Source organism: Nicotiana tabacum, chromosome 22, assembly GCF_000715075.1.
Source record: "Nicotiana tabacum cultivar K326 chromosome 22, ASM71507v2, whole genome shotgun sequence".
In the NCBI taxonomy this organism is placed as follows: domain Eukaryota; kingdom Viridiplantae; phylum Streptophyta; class Magnoliopsida; order Solanales; family Solanaceae; genus Nicotiana; species Nicotiana tabacum.
The window spans coordinates 191832533-191845539 of NC_134101.1; positions in this window are offsets into that span (position 1 = coordinate 191832533).

Genomic DNA, 13007 nt, shown 5'->3' on the forward strand with positions numbered 1-13007 from the left:
CCTTTACTTCTTCTAGTTATTGATGTATAGAAACAGTTAGACAAAATCTTAGAAGCTTGTGACTTATGGTGTATTGGGTCTTGGGGAAATTCTGTGTATTCTTCGAGGGTTGGTAATTGTACATGCCAAGCGACATTTTTACCAGTTATTTAAATATTTGTTGTTGTTAGATGTTAGGGATTTACTTTCATTTTTGGTTATTTCCGCAAATGTTAAGCTTACCTAGTCGTAGAGACTAGGTGCCGTCACGACATCTTACAGAGGGAGGATTGGGTGGTGACAAGTTGGTATCAGAGCTCTAGGTTCATAGGTGTTGTGAGTCACAAGCAGGTTTAGTATAGTCTCACAGATCAGTACAGAGACGTCTGTACTTATCTTCGGGAGGCTATGGAACTGTTAGGAAAATTTCACTTCTTTTGATTCCTTGTCATGCGAAATTGTTGACTTCGAAATTCTAAACTTCTGTCTTCTATTCTCTCACAGATGGTGAGGACATGTACAGCAGATCAGATGACCAGGCACCCGCACCCCCTACTAGAGCCACCAAAGGTCGGGGCTGAGGTAGAGACCAAGGACGACTACATGGTGTAACCAAAGCACCCACACGAGCTACCATAGAGGAGCCACTAGTAGCTCCAGTCAGAGCTTAGGCACCTGAGATGCCTACTACTACACCAACTCTTCAGGAGACCCTTGCACAATTCCTGAGTATGTTTGGCACTCTAGTTCAGGTAGGGTTGATTCCCCTTGTTCCTGCCACATCTCAGGCTGAGGGAAGAGCACAGACTCCCACAGCCCGCACTCCAAAGCAGCGGGTTCAAGTCCATCAGATTATAGAGGTTATACTGGTGCCGCCAGTAGCCCCAGTTCAGCCCGAGTGTATGGTAGAAATTTATGAGGAGGAGCAGTGTAGACTCGTGAGGTACACGAAGTACCACCCTCATACTTTCAGTGGGCTGGCGTTAGAGGATGCCCAGGGTTTTCTTGAGGAGTGCCACCGTATCCTCTATAGTATGGGTGTAGCGGAGTCGAGTGGGGTTTCTTTCAATGCATTCCAACTTAGAGGAGCATCCTATCAGTGGTGGCATACTTATGAATTGGACAGTCCGGCTGAGGCAACTTCACTTACTTGGACTCAGTTCTAGGATATGTTTTTGAGGGAGTATATTCCCCAAATCCTCAGAGATGCATGACGCACCGAGTTTGAGCAGTTGCACTAGGGTGCTATGACTGTGTCAGAGTATACAGTTCGTTTCAGTGATTTGACTAGACATGCACCAGTCTTTGTTGCTAATGTGCGAGAGAAGGTCCATTAGTTTATTAAGGGGCTCCATCCCAACATTAGGATTAGCATTGACCGAGAGTTGGAGATGGATATTTCGTACCAACAGGTTATGAGTATTGTTGGGAGAGTGGAGGGTATGCTTGCTCGGGAGAGAGAGGAGAGGGAGGCCAAGAGCTCTTAGAAGTCTGGCACTTATATTGGTACTCGTGCCCTAGTTTTAGTTCAACATGGTAGAGGCTATGTGAATCGCCCTATTCATTTAGCTTTTCCATCCACCAGTGGTATTCTGGCTACTCCTAGGCCCTAGGAGCCTTATCATGCACCACCAGTATCTAGTGTACCTCCTATTGATATCCAATTTTTTTCTATGTATTTTTATACCCAAAACACTTCCAAAATAACATATATGTGCATATATAAGCACACCAAAAGATTTTGGCATTTTAATGATTTTTAAACCAATTTATGGCCTATTTTTACACCATTAAATCCCATAATTATTCCCCAAAGCTTGCCATTTTGGAGGATAATTTATTTCATTCTCACATTTACATATAACATGATTTTTGCATATTTTTACAAATTCGTTTGGTGTTTTTAAAACTAAATTGCATATAATTGCAACACTAGCCTCTTTAAGATTTTATCGCACTTTATAATTATAAAAATTGATCCCAGTATTTTAAATTAATATTTATATACTATTTACTGATTTAGTACTTTTAATTTAATTGCAAAATTATTTTTTACTATTTTTATAAAACAAAAGGGAAAAACTGGCTATTTAATATGTAGCCCCATTTACCTTTCAGTCTTAGCCTAAATTAACCCCAATCTTAGCCCGAAATTGGACCAAAATCCCCAACCCAATTACCCAATTAACCCAACCCAATTACCCAATAAACCGAACCTACCCGTGTTCCTTTTAATCTGAGTCGTTGATCATTTTGATCAACGGACAAGATTCCCCTTTACCTTAATTAATTCCAACGACCTTATCCCTACCCCCATTCTCTCCAAACCCGCCGCCTTTGGTTCACTCGTCTCTCTCAAACTCTTTCAACCCCTGAAACCCTAGAAGCCGCCTACCCCCTCTCCGACCCAAAATCCACCGGAATCCATGGTTAATCTAGCCACGGACGATCTCTACTCACCATATTCCACTCATATACGCCTGCTCGCTGAAGATTTGAGGCTAGACCTCAAAGGTCTTCATCTAGACCTTGGCCGATTCAAGATTCTTTGGCCGTTTCCGGCCTTGCTCTGGCGTACTTTAGCCTCTTGATCCTGGATTCAACCTTATCAGCTCAGATCCGCTCTCGTGACTTCCAAGCCTTCTCGTCCTTTAAGGTTCTCAGAAACCCTAACCTATTCGAGGTTGCTTTTCATTTTATTCTTTCAGATCTATGATAGATCTATGCTATATTTGACGTTTCGAGTGTTTTCCCAAAAATTCCTTTTCAAAATCGTTGGTTTTTCAAATTAGGGTTTCTGAAAATCTTTCGATTTTTGTTGTTCTTTTCTTTCAGCTGTTTGTCTGCAGTATGCTCGTATGTTATCCTCCTCTATTTACGCATGTATTGTCTTCCAACTTTTATACGTATGCTCACATGATTAGTCTGTTCTTTTTTTTTTCTCACTCTTTACTACTGTGTTTCTCGATGTTTTGCTTTTCTGAACTATGTTCGTGTTCTTGTTAAGCATGTTTCGTCTGTTCTGTTTAAACCCCCCATCTTTTCTTAAGTTCTGAAGTTGTCTGAACATGTTCTCCCTGCCTTAAAATGGTTTTCTTTTCTTTGATTGTTTCAAGCCTTCTATTGTATTTGCCTGATTCTCATAAGACTCCTTGAGTCTGTTCACTTGCCTTCTCATTTCTGTGTTTGATTCAATGGGGAAACCCTAGAATTTGGGGGTTTTTTCTTGGAAAATCAAATTAGGGTTCCACTTTGGGACCCTGTACCTTCAGACTCACTATGAGTCTCTGGTTGAACTTGTATTCTTTTGTTTATGATTCTAAATACTTCGATGTTAGACTCTTCTGTTTGAAGTGTTTGCTTTATATATGATAAACTCTTCTTTCAAAAGGTCTTTTGCCAACTTGTGATTGATTCCGAATTCCTTTTTATGAGGATTGATTGAGTGTTAATGATTTTCTTTAAAATAAGTTTCTCTTCACCTTTTCTGGGTTGGATCCATTCGTGCCAAGGCTCAAACCATGATTTTTACTGACTGGTGATTGATTGCCTTTCCTTATTTGCCCAAACCGCGTACTACTAGACTCTTTCCTTAAATAAGTTTTTTGTGTATTTACCCTTATTGTACTGCCTTAGAAAAGATTTTAAAATCAAATCATTTCCTTATTTGTCATGCCCGTTTGAAATCAATCCCTTGGCTGAAGGGAAATCTGTGTGATTGACTTTCAAAATTATTTTCTTACCTTCTTCTCACTTGTCTTCTGCACTATAAAAGAGGCTACCCCTTTTGCACTTAATACGGACATACACAGAAAGACTTCGAACATTTTAATACTTTCTCTACTACTACTTTCTCAACTTCTAGTATTGAGCAGTCTGCTCCTCTTCTCTTTCTACTTTCTGAAACATTCTTGAGTTCTCTTTGAACTCTCAAGTATTTGCTGAAGACTCGATTTTGCTCCTGCTGACTTCTGGCTGTTTACTTGCTTTTGTTGTTCTGCTATTCTAGTACTTGCAACTGGTATGTCATTCTTAGTTAAATAATGCCCCTTAGCTATGTGTTTATTTCCTAGCATGTCATGCTCTCTCTTTCACCATGTGTTTACATCTTAGTCTTTTATGCTTTCTTTCCTTATGTTTCTGCAACTCTGTATGTGCTTTTCTCATGTGAATCCCTTCCCTTTACCCCTTTGTATGAGAGTACAGTTCTAGCCATGGCAGCACTCTGTTATTGCTGCCCATGACTTTGAACTAGGTTCTTTTGAACCCTTTACTCGAATCAGTTCCCACTTCCCTTTTCCCCTTTATATGCTGAGCCTGATTTGGGTCTAGTGGTGTCCTAATCACCATCTAGACTCAGGTCTGACCTCTAAGGTCTGCTCTTAACTGGTTTGGACCAAACAAATGGTCAGTGGTGTGCCAGTCAACACCTATGGCTGGGTATGACCACCATTTGCTATGGCTCCCCACTCCCTCTTTCACTTTGCAGTCATTCCTAGTTCTAAGTTCTGCCCCTCTCTGGTAAGCCATGCTTTGAGACCCTTGAGCTCCCACTGAACTTGGATGCCTGAGGGCTGGCTATTCCGTACTGCACTATTATAATTCTAAATGGTATCCTGAGTGTAAGCAATGCCGGGAATCCTTGAGATTATTTGGAACTTTGAAACACTTTGGATAAAGAGAAGGCTTTGGAAATTCGGAATTGGTTAATCACATGTTATTGGACATTAAGATTGAATTAGGCTGCTCGGATCTAGCTGTTAGTTCTTAATGTATTTAATTTTTTTCTTTTGGTCTGTAATAATTTGAATAAAGGATTTGGGGAATATAGTAAAAGGGTGTGGGAGAGGATTTACATTCTTGCATCAGTAGGGGTAGAAACCATGCTTTAGGATTTTAATTTTTAGAAATCCTGCCTATAGGGTTGTTCAATATTTCTGGTTCCACATCACCTAGAGACCATGCCTATAGGGTCAACGCTTCATTGTGTTACAAATCACATAGAAATCATGCCTATAGGACTTAACGTTCATGTAATCAATGCATATAGAGATCATGCCTATAAGGAATGCATATGCATTAGGCAAACTGTAGGGTTAATTAACACAATCATCTTTTACAAGTTCAATAACAGGTTTTTAAAAATCAAGATAGATATCATGCCTATAGGATCAGCATCAAACTCGTCTGATTCGCTTAAAGTAATAATAATCTATTAACTGGTCCTTAACGTCTTAATACAGCAACGATTTCAGAAGTCTTAATTCTTTGACCAAAACTCTCCCGACTCAATATGCTTTTAAATCCCTCAAATCGGCATCTTTTTCTGAAACAGTTTCTTTCTAAACATTCTGTCTAAACGTTTTACTCAGACCCTGAAATTGTCTTTTAAACAGTTGCAACTTACCCTTTCCTTAGATATTTCTATCTCTGAAACTCTTTCACAACCATTTCTGTGTTTTATTTTTACTACAGTCCATACTTTCTTTTCAAAACTCCTCTGCATTAGACTACTTTTTCCTGAAACCAGTACCTTTTAAATCACTCGCTTGAAATACCTTAATTTTTGACAATTGGATCCAAGTTTCCTAATGCAGACTTTCTATCTAAACATATGGGTTGAACCAGTCCGTTCACTGTTTAAGTTTAATTTAAAGACCAAAGCAGTATGTGTCACGACATGCTAAACTAAGTGTTCTTTTGATTAAGGGGTTTACTTGATCCTTACCTATTTGTTTTGTTCATCCTTATATTTGTTACTTGTTTTGTATGTCGCAATTAGAATTTTAACCTTTGAACCCCATATATGCCTATATCCCTTTCCTTCCCTTTGGGATAATTTCTAGCCCTTACCCTAATCTCTGGTCTCTTCATCTCAAACCCTTCCTAAACTGTCCTAATGCACTATAATCATTAGGTGGAGACTCTTCAACTTCTAAACCCAATTCACGAAAGGGAATAGAGTTGTCCTCCCAATGTTGTATACCCGATTTCTGACCCTATGGTTAGAGAAAAAGGGGGCGTCGACAGCATGGCGTCTCTGCTGGGGATTTTCTTTAGGCTTTTACCATTGCATGTTGCTTGTGACTTTATTATCTCATTAATTGCTTTATTTACTGTCTTATATTCTTTCACTACGAAACTGACTTGGCTCTTCATGTCTTTTCTTTCCTTTAGCTGCTTTTCTTTACTACTTTATTTCAATGTTGTTGTAATTAATGCAAGTATTGTAATCATTTATCTTATGAATGTGAAAATACATGTCAATTTGTTTCATTCTTGTAAACTGCATCTTCAACATCATATTCCACTCGTGCCAAACAAACACCATAGCAACGCTTATAATGAGTGGTTGCGCTCTTCCAATATTATCACCCTTTAAATTCGGCAAAGGCGTATTTGCGGTAAAACCAGTCGATCAGCGGTGCAGTCGACGGTTCCGTGCCTTTCCCTCTTGAGTTGTCCGCTCAAGGACCTGTCTAATACCCCAATAGAAACCTTACTCTGTCTAACTGTTCATGCATCATGGTTAAACATAGCCGAGTCAGTTATGTTGTCCGCATAATGACTTATTAAGATAGCCTATGTCCAAAGTCCACCGGGTTTCCCTGAAACCCAAACGGACACCTACATGTTCTGTGCATTTATTTGGAGGACTAAATGCTTTTATGCTGATTATTGGTATTAAATAGTCGAGTCCGGTGGGGTGAGGTCTTAACCCTTTTGTTTTGCAGAAAATGAATGACAAAGTTCCTAACTTCGGTATGGTAAACATGCCTTCACTCTTGCAGACTTGGTGGAGAAACCTCCTATCGAGCAACCAAATCAACGAGTGGAAGGAGAGAGTCACCAAGGCTAGTGAGAAGATAGAATACCTGGAGTACAGCTTGCTGGAATTGGAAGGGAAAGTGAGGAAAAGAGTCATCGACTGTCAAAATATTGAGGAAGGCAAAGGAGAACGTCTGGCGATAGCATGTTTACTGGAAAATCTGCGCGAGCTGGAGGACTTGATCAACGAGAACATTCAACCTGAAGAAGGTCCTTCTGGGGCCAAGGAGTTAGGAGTCTTTCTTTTCGCTTTTAATGTAATAAGGCCAATAGCCATTAGTGACATTTTTACTTTCCGCTATTTTAGTGTCGTTTTGGGATTCATCTTATTTTTATCAATAAAATGAAGCACTCAGCATTATAAGTTCTCCAAGCTAATTTGTCGCTAGGCCTACCTCAGGCACAACGAGGTACCCAAATTAGGACGCGATTTATATTCTTGCACAATGTGTTTAAATATTGCAACATTTTCTTCTTATAACCTGCACTAACTTGTTACCTTTTTGTTTTTATTTATTTTTATTCCCCCCCCCAAAGGTTAGTTCGTGCATTATGGCACCATCATCATACAACACGAGATCCAAGGGCCCTCCACCTCCTCCTCCTCCAAGTCCTATTAGAAACAGGAACAAAAGCAAAATAGGAGATGCAAACACTAGAAAGGAAATTGAGGAGACTTCTCAGAATACTCCAATTAGCAAGGGAACTGCTGCTCATCTTGAGCAGACATTGCTGAAATTCCGGGAGGAATTGGACCAAGTCCGGAACTTGGCAAGCCTATCAATCACTCTTGCCGCTCCTGATGTTAACGCCCAGAACCCCGCACCTCCACAGAACACCCCACAACCACAGATACAACCCGCTCACACCCAAGCCTACAACACATGCAGTAACACTCCATTGCTCATTCCTGAACCGCAAAACACCACAAACAACCACCTCCACAATACTCCTGTCTTTGTGGACACTATACCCCACTATACCCAACCAATCTCAGGTGCATCTGGCTCAGACGATAAAGACTCCCTTATCAAGAATTTGGCCGCTGAACTCAAGAAGCTAGCCAGCCGGGTCCAGGGTGTCGAAGGTAGCAAAGGCGTTGAGGGGTTAAACTACAAGGATCTTTGTGTTCACCCAGATGTTGAACTCCTGGAGGGATACAAACCTCCCAAGTTCGAGATGTTCGACGGTACATGTGATCTCAGGGTCCATCTAAGAATGTATTGTGATAAGCTGGTAGGAGCTGGAAGGGACGAGAAGATCCGCATGAAGTTGTTCATGAGGAGCCTGAAGGGCGATGCCCTATCTTGGTACATCAGCCAGGATTCAAAGAAATGGACAAGTTGGGTGAGCATGGCATCCGATTTTATGGACCGATTCAGGTTCAACACAGAGAACACACCAGATGTGTTCTACATTCAGAATCTAAAGAAGAAACCCATAGAAACCTTTCGCGAGTATGCTACTCGTTGGAGGTCACAAGCTGCTAAGGTCAGGCCAGCCTTAGAGGAAGAGCAGATAAACAGGTTTTTTGTCTGGGCTCAGGATCCGTAATACTATGAAAGGCTGATGCTGATAGAGGGTTAGAAATTCTCCGACATTATTAAGTTGGGGGAGAGGATCGAAGAAGGTATTAAGAATGATATGGTCACTAATCTCGAAGCATTACAGGCCACCAATAAAACCTTACAGTCTGGTGGCACGACAAAGAAAAGGGACGTGAATTCCGTAATGGCTGCGCAAAGAACCAAATACCAATCATATCCCTCAACTCCACTCACATATCAACCCTCCCCAAGTTACCAAGCACCCTCACCCACATAACAAATTCCACCACCCGCCTACCAATCACCTCCACCACCCACATATCAACCCATTTCACCAAGATATTCCCATCTTGCACCTATGTACCAAGCATATAACTCCCAACCTTCTCATTACCCATCACCACCTACTCGCCAAAGCTTTCCTCGACCCAGACCAAATTTCGACCGTAGACCTCCCAGACAATATACCGCCATTGCTGAACCAATTGACCAACTATATGAAAGACTTAAAGCAGCCGGTTATGTTGCCCCTATCCCAACCATAACTCAAGAAAATCCCTCCCAATGGGTCAACCCGAACAAAACCTGCGCATACCATTCCGAGATGAAAGGCCATACCATTGACAAGTGTCGCTCGTTGAAAGACAAGATTCAGACCTTGATTGACAATAAGGTCATTATAGCAAAGGAGCTCGTTCCCAATGTTCGCAACAACCCTCTGCCTAACCACAAGGGTGGAGACATTCATATGATCGAGATTGAGGATGATTGGGACCCCAAAGGGTCAATCGGGTTGATTGCTGAATGAGATGAGCCTTAGAATCCGACGGTCACCCTCAATTCCATTTTTGTTCAGATCCAGCCTTCTGAGGGTGATGAGATAAATGTGTCTGTACCGCTTGAGTTCGAGGCACCTCCTGCAAAGGCGCCGAGGCCAATTGAGGTTGAGTTTGGGATCCCAAAAGCACCTGCACCATTTGAAGTTGTTGTGTTACCCCTGAGGATGCCTATTCCAGTTTCCATAACAGAAGTGACGCCATTCAATTCAAACACCATACCTTGGGATTACACAGCGGAAGCTAAGAGAAAAGGGAAGGCGCATACTGGAGAAGCGATCGCCGCACAGGGCATGACCAGAACCGGCAGGATATACACTCTGGAACATTTAGCTGAGTCCAGCAAGCAAGCCTCTGGACGGTCTGTCAAAACTGGACCCGATGACCTTTGGAGAAAGATAGAGGCCAAACAATACTCGGTCGTTGAGAAACTGAACAAAACACCAGCGCAGATTTCCATCCTAGCTCTTTTGCAAAGTCTAAGGCATACAAAAATGCCTTGATGAAAATATTGAGTGAAGCTTATGTTCCCAGCAACATAACGAGAGGCGAGATGGCGAATATGGTAGGACAAGTGCTGGAAAGCCACAAGATCACCTTCCACGAAGATGAGTTACCACCAGAAGGACTGAGTCACAACAAGGCGTTGCATATCACCGTGCAATGCGAAGATTATTTCATCACCAATATCTTGGTTGATGGAGGATCCAACCTTAACATTTGTCCACTAATAACTCTCAGGACATTGGGGAAGGGTTTGCACGATATCAAAGATGGAGCAATCAATGTTAAAGCTTTTGATGGGTCCCAAAGATCCACCATTGGGGAAATTAGCCTATGCTTGCAGATGGGACCTACTTGGTTTGATGTGAAATTTCAAGTTATAGACATCCCGGCATCCTACAATTTATTGCTAGGACGACCCTGGATCCACGCCGCTGGGGCTATGGCATCAACCTTGCACCAAGCTGTAAAATTTGAATGGAATCATTAGGAAGTGATCATTCATGGCGACGGTAGCAACCCTATATACAGTCGCCAAACCATCCCGATGATCAGAGGCCGGAGAAGAATAGGCAGAGAAACATACCACCACATCGAGCGAGTCAACGCTGTAGACAAGGATAAATGTTGGGATAACAAGATTGAAAGTATCCTGAATTGGTGTGGGTACGAACCTGGAAAAGGACTCGACAAAAACCTCCAAGGAATCCCCAAACCCATCAAACTGAAGAAACATGGTACTACATTTGGTATGGGGTATGAGTACACTTGGGAGGAGTTCAATCACTGGTCGCCACCATGGCGCGGCCCCTACTACCCACTAGAGCACCCGATACCTCACCTGGAGCAAACTTTCCAGCCGGCAGATACTATATATGGGTCGGAGGAAGATGAAGCATTAGCAGCTGTGAAGAATCTGTTCCTAGAGGATGATGATATGGATTGCAGTGTTATTTTCGAGGAGGAAGGGGAGGAAGGCCCTTCTATACAAGCTGTGAACCGAGGGGAACGCCTCACTAATTGGTCAGTCAGGACCACCAGGGCCCGGAGAGCTTCAGTTAGCAAGGCTAAACAAAAGCACCATGCATCACATTCTTACTTTTTACTAGCTGATTTTATTTCCGCATTGTCATTAATTTTGAAAAGAGCTCTGATATTCAAAACAATTATGAATCTAATCGAAGCATTTCAGTTTATTATATATCTCGCTCTTATTATTTTCCTATCATTCACTTTATTTTACACAGCATTACTATTACTTGCCTTGATGATGAACCAACGATTGTGACTTGCAACGAGACAACGCAACAAACGGATATAGATTCAGCAGAGGATGATATACCAGAAGAGGTTGTCAGAGAGGTTGAGAACTTTGAGAATAGGCCTAAGTCTAACTTGGATGAAACTGAGGTCGTTAATCTGGGAGATGCAGAGAATGTCAAAGAAACGCGCATCAGCATTCACCTGCCACCATCAGAAAAGAAAGAGTACAAGGAGTTCCTAAAGGAATATGAAGACATATTCGCCTGGTCATATGATGATATGACCGGTCTCAGCACATCCATTTTATCTCACAAATTGCCAACAGACCCGACATGCCCACCGATAAAGTAGAAACTCAGGAAATTCAAACTCGACATGAGTTTGAAAATCAAAGAAGAGGTTACCAAGCAAGTCAAAACCAAGGTTCTCAGAGTGGTAGAGTATCCGACATGGTTAGCCAACATCGTGCCAGTACCAAAGAAAGATGGGAAGGTTAGAATCTGCGTGGACTATCGGGATCTCAACCGGGCCAGTCCCAAGGATGACTTCCCCATGCCGAATATACACATCTTGATCGAAAACTACGCCAAGCATGAGCTGCAGTCGTTCATCGATTGTTTTGCTGGATACCATCAGATATGGATGGATGAAGAAGATGTAGAGAAAACGGCTTTCATCACGCCGTGGGGGATGTATTGCTACAAAATGATGTCGTTTGGATTGAAGAATGCTGGTGCCACCTACATGAGAGCCATGACTACCATCTTTCATGACATGATACACAAGGAGATCGAGGTATATGTGGATGATGTCATCATCAAATCCAAGAAAGCCAGGGATCACATGCCAGATCTAAGAAAGTTCTTCAACAGACTGAGGAGGTACAATCTGAAACTGAATCCTGCCAAGTGTGCAATCGGGGTTCTTGCTGGAAAATTATTGGCTTTCATCGTGAGCCGTAGAGGAATAGAATTCGATCCATCAAAGGTCAAAGCTATCCAAGAATTGCCACTGCCAAAGAACAAGAAGGACGTGATGAGTTTCCTGGGAAGACTCAACTATATCAGCCGGTTCATAGCTCAATCCACGGTAATTTGTGACACAATCTTCAAAATGTTGAAGAAGGACACTGCCACCAAATGGACTGGTGATTGTCAGAAAGCTTTTGACAGAATCAAGGAATACCTATCAATGCCGCCGGTCTTGGTTCCGCCTGAGCTAGGAATACCCCTATTGCTTTACCTTGCGGTATCGGATAGAGCATTCGGTTGGGTTTTAGGACAACATGATGAAACAAGGAGAAAGGAGCAAGCCATTTACTATCTCAGTAAGAAGTTCATGCCGTACGAGGCCCGGTATTCTCTTTTAGAACGCATTTGTTGTGCTCTGACTTGGGTCGCGCAGAAGTTGAGGCATTACTTCTGTGCTTACACTACTTTTCTCATATTTAGAATGGACCCTCTGAAGCATATCTTCCAGAAGCCCATGCCCACTGGAAAGCTTGCCAAATGGAAGATCCTGCTAAGTGAATTCGACATTGTTTACGTGACCCAGAAAGCAATCAAAGGGCAAGCCTTGGCGGACCATCTCGCTGAGAATCCCGTAGACAGAGAATACGAGCCCCTAAAAATGTATTTTCCCGATGAAGAGGTATCTTTCATAGGAGAAGATATTGTAGAATCCTATGATGGTTGGAGGTTGTTTTTCGACAGAGCAGAAAATTTCAAAGGAGTTGGTATAGGAGCAGTCCTAGTATCAGAAACCAGTCAGCATTACCCGGTATCCGCCAAGCTCAGGTTCCCTTGCACCAACAATATGGCCGAGTACGAAGCCTGTGTCTTGGGGCTCAAAATGGCCATTGGCATGAATGTTCAGGAGTTGCTAGTGATCGGGGATTTGGACTTGCTGATACATCAGGTTCGAGGAGAGTGGGCAACCAAGAACTCTAAAATACTCCCCTACTTGCATCACATACAAGAGTTAAGGAAAAGGTTCACAAAGACAGAATTTCAGCACGTCCCCAGAATCCAGAACGAGTTTGCTGATGCAT